This window comes from Chlorocebus sabaeus, chromosome 16 (genome assembly GCF_047675955.1).
Source record: "Chlorocebus sabaeus isolate Y175 chromosome 16, mChlSab1.0.hap1, whole genome shotgun sequence".
In the NCBI taxonomy this organism is placed as follows: Eukaryota; Metazoa; Chordata; class Mammalia; order Primates; family Cercopithecidae; genus Chlorocebus; species Chlorocebus sabaeus.
The window spans coordinates 58,672,105-58,676,798 of NC_132919.1; the positions used below are offsets into that span (position 1 = coordinate 58,672,105).

General features: G+C 46.9%; 1 non-coding gene across 1 annotated transcript; it reads left to right on the forward strand.

The window, feature by feature from the left end:
- The first annotated feature begins 4,384 nt into the window (after positions 1-4,384).
- Positions 4,385-4,457, forward strand: TRNAR-CCG (transfer RNA arginine (anticodon CCG)). Its single transcript has one exon. It is a non-coding gene; the product is annotated as a tRNA-Arg (tRNA).
- Positions 4,458-4,694: the final 237 nt, after the last annotated feature.

Below are 4,694 nucleotides of genomic sequence, written 5' to 3' on the forward strand. Positions count from 1 at the left end.
GAAAAGGTTACACACTATATGATTCCAACTACAGTAAATGACATTCTAGAAAAGATAAAACTATGGAGACTAAAAAGATCAGTAGTTGGGGCCGGGTGCGGTGGCTCACACCTGTAATACGAGCACTTTGGGAGGCCGAGGCGGGCGGATCACGAGGTCAGGAGTTCAAGACCAGCTGGCCAATATGGTAAAACCCCGTCTCTACTAAAAAATACAAAAATTAGCCGGCCATGGTGGCTTGTACCTGTAGTCCCAGCTACTCGGGAGGCTGAGGCAGGAGAATTGCTTGAACCCGGGAGGTGGAAGTTGCAGTGAGCTGAGATCAGACCACTGCACTTCAGCCAGGGCGACAGAGCAAGACCCCATTTCAAAAAAAGAAAAAAAAAAAGAAGTAGTGGTTGGAAAGGGTTTTAGTGGAGGAAGGGGACAATGAATAGGTGGACTACCGCATTTTAAAGGCAGTGAAACTACTCTGTGTGATACTGTAACAGTGGATATATGACATTATACTTTTGTCAAAAACCATAGCATGCACAATACAAAGAGTGAACCCTATAGTGTCAACTATGGACTTTAATAATAATGTATACTATTAAATATTAATTATTATGTTATTATTATTATATTATTGTTAATAAAGTTAATTATAATGTATCAGTATTAATCAATTGTAACAAACATACCATACTAAGGCAAGCTGTTAATAACAGGGAAAATTGGTGAGGGAAAGTGAAGGAATATACAGGAACTCTCTGTACTTTCCACTCAATATTTCTGCAAACCTAAAACTGCTAAAAAATAATAGTCAATTAATTAAGAAAATATGCTGCAATGTGAAAACTAGAGCATATCACCAAACTTTCCGTATTCTGTTACATTGAAATCCATTAGTCTGGCCATGCACAGTGGCTCATTAGTCTGGACTCCACTTGGATGCATATTTTACTTTTACCCATGCATGAATATTGAACATTATGTATTGGTCATTTGGAACATACTGGACTTTAAGGTATGCAGATCTTCCAAGTGTTAACACATTGAATTGTACAACATCAAAACATTGCACTCATTAAACAGAAATGTCTTTAGGTATTTGAAAGCTATCAAGCTTACAGTGGTGGATTAAAGGCTTCAGGCTTTTAAATTTTCCCTTGAAAGTTTTTTGTTGTTGTTTGTTTTGAGACGGAGTCTCGCTCTGTCGCTCTGTGGCCAGGTTGGAGTGCACTGGCGCCATCTAGGCTCACTGCAAGCCCCGCCTCCCAGGTTCAAGCAGTTCTCCTGCCTCAGCCTCCCAAGTAGCTGAGACTACAAGAGCGTGCCACCGCGCCTAGCTAATTTTTGTATTTCTAGTAGAGATGGGGGTTTCACCATGTTGGCCAGGCTGGTCTCGATCTTCTCTTGACCTCCTGATCCGCCCTCCTCGGCCTCCCAGAGTGCTGGGATTACAGGCGTGAGCCACCACGCCCGGCCTTCCCTTGAAAGTGTAAATTGTTTCATTAGCCACAAACAGTTAAATTATCTTCCTTGAAGCGACATGCTCACTTTCCTTGAAGCGACATGCTCAGCTATTTTCTAAAAAACATCTGCAAAATGCCCGACTCTGAATAATCTAGTTTGTCTGTCAGTTGTTCCTTCAATGAAAATTCGGTTCCATTGAAAAGCAGCTAGTTCGGAGTGCAACTGGAACATCCCACAAGTGTTTTACTCAAGCAAAAACTATTGTGTGTTCGTATGCATAGAGGTGATTTATTCATACTTCCTATTGTCAAAGAAAATATTAAAAAGCCGCGCATTCAAGCATTGAAACTTAATACACTTATTTATTCTTAGAGCGTCACCAAGGATATGCTTCAGTAAACCTGGCTTTTTCCCACCAGTGCACGAAGGTAAAGATTATGACTATTGGCCGGGCGCGGTGGCTCACGCCTGTAATCCCAGCACTTTGGGAGGCCGAGGTGGGCGGATCACGAGGTCAGGAGATCGAGACCATCCTGGCTAACACAGTGAAACCCCATCTCTACTAAAAATACAAAAAATTAGCCGGACATGGTGGCGGGTGCCTGTGGTCCCAGCTACTCGGGAGGCTGAGGCAGGAGAATGGCGTGAACCCAGAAGGCAGAGCTTGCAGTGAGCCGAGATTGTGCCACTGCGCTCCAGCCTGGGTGAGAGTGAGACTCCGTCTCAAAAAAAAAAAAAAAAAAAAAAAAAAGATTATGACTATTAGTAGTTTAGTTCAACTGCCTTAAATTTGCTATTTCACCATCGGTGCAAATGTCAACACAATAAATAACTTGTTTTCATGAAAAGCATTTCCTGAATGCCTCAGAGTTCACAGACCAAGGTTAACAAAAGAGTTAAGTGACATATCACACACAGACTAGACAGACTAGATTAGAAAGATATGCACCAAAATGTTAATACATTTTGTAGTACTGGTTAACTTCGACTGATAAAAATTAGGGCCACTTTCGATTTTCTTTTCTTTCCCCTAGACGGAGTTTTGCTCTACCTTCCAGGCTGGAGTGCAGTGGTGCAGTCTCGGCTCACTGCAACCTCCGCCTCCTGGGTTCAAGCGCTTCTCCTGCCTCAGCCTCCCCAGTAGCTGGGATTAAAGGCACGCGCCACCACGGCCGGCTAATTTTTGTATTCTTGGTAGAGACGGGGTTTCACCGTGTTGGCCGGGCTGGTCTTGAACTCTTGACCTCGTAATCCGTCCGCTTTGACTTTCCAAAGTGCTGGGATTACAGGCGTGAGTCGCCGCGCACGGCATTTTTTTTTTTTTTTTTTTTTTTTTTGTAAAGGTTGTCTTGCTCTATTACCCAGGCTGGAGTGCAGTGGTGGGATCTCTGCGCACTGCAGCTTCCGCCTCCCGGGTTCATGGATTGTCCTGTCTCACCCTCTGGAGCAGCTGGGACTACAGGCGCTCGTCACCACGCCCCACTAATGTTTGCGTTTTTAGTAGAGATTAAGTTTCACCTTGTTGGCCAGGCTGGTCTCGAACTCCTTAACCTCAAGTAATCCATCCGCCTCGGCATCCCAAAATGCTGGGATTACAGGCGTGAGCCACCGAGTCTGGCCCAATTTCGATTTTCTTTACTTGGCTTACCCTTTTTTTTTTTTTTTCGAGACAGTCGTGCTCTGTCGTCCAGGCTGAAGTGCAGTGGCGCAATCTCAGTTTACAGCAACCTCCGCCTCCCGGGTTCAAGCGATTCTCCTGCCTCAGCTTCCCTAGTAGCTAGGATTACAGGCGCACGCCACCACGCCCGGCTAATTTTTTTGTATTTTTAATAGAGACTGGGTTTCACCATGTGTTGGCCAGGCTGGTCTCCAACTCCTGACCTCAGGTGATCCGCCCGCCTCAGCCTCCCAAAGTGCTGGGATTATAGCCATGAGCCACCACGCCCGGCCGGTTTAGCCATATTTTATACAAACTTGTGAAGAACAAGTGTTACGTGTCTAAGAATAAAACAAAATTGTGTATTTGTAAAAATCACAAATGCAGCATATTTACATGCAACAAGCATACAGATACTGTGCATGGCACCAGAAAGTCTCTAAATCTTTCCTCAAAAGTTAACTTCAGGATGTTGGTTGGGGGCGAGGGGGAGACAAACCCGTACCATTTGGCACTTAGGGACCTTGTTGTGTTAATTTTCCCTTTACTCCAGAGGGAAAGAAGAGTCAGGGGGAGGAAAACGGCCGAGGGTGAATGGCCGTAGGGACAGAGGTCAGATCTGAAGTTCTCTGGGATGGAAAAGCCTGTTCACCCAGGAGTCCAACAGTTCCCAGCACATAACAGGTTATCACATTAATCTCTGCTGAATAAACGCGGGAAAGAAAGAGAAGAAAGGGACAAGAAGGTCGGCGGGAGAAGGAAGCTGCGGGAGGATTTCGCGATCTGCAGGGCTCCCAATGCCGCCTGCCCTGCAGAGGGTCCCGGGGAACTTTGTAAACTGAAGGCGCCCAGGTCCGCCCAAGTCAACTGAACTAGAATGGGATGGGGTAGGCACTGGAACCTTGTTTAAAGTTCCCCAGGTGAGCCCAATGGACAACCAGAGTTAAGAACTCTCGAAGAACCCAACAGAAAAGCCAGCACCCAAACCCGGCAGCGCGGATGCCATGCAGTTACCCGGCAGCAGGGATCGGAGGGTCAGGCGCAGGCGCTCCGGAGCCCTCGCGGCCGCTCCGGGCCCACGGCGCAGGCGCGCGGGAGGTCCAGGCTGCCGGTAGGGACAGCGACGCAGAAAAGCGCAGGCGCGCGCCGCCGCAGCTGGGGGCGGCTGCCAAATCACTTGCCGCTGGGCGCGAGACCGCAATGCGCGGGGGCAGGAGCGTGATGATGGCATCACGTAAGGAGAGGGTGTGAGAAGCCGGATCCTGTGGTGACCCAGTGGCCTAATGGATAAGGCATCAGCCTCCGGAGCTGGGGATTGTGGGTTCGAGTCCCATCTGGGTCGCGTGTGATTAGTTTTGGTGGAAGAAAAGGTGATCGTTGGACAGTAGATTGCGACATGGTTCTTTCGGTTCTCGGCAGCTATCGTTATCACAAATGAAGAGGTGCTTTTGAGAGTTTTAAAAACACTGTCAGCGAATGGGTACAGAAATACGGTCAGACCTAGTGTTACGAAGCACAGTAGGGTAATTATAGCTAACGGTAATTTACTGTATATTTCAAAGTAGCTAGAAGAAAATAT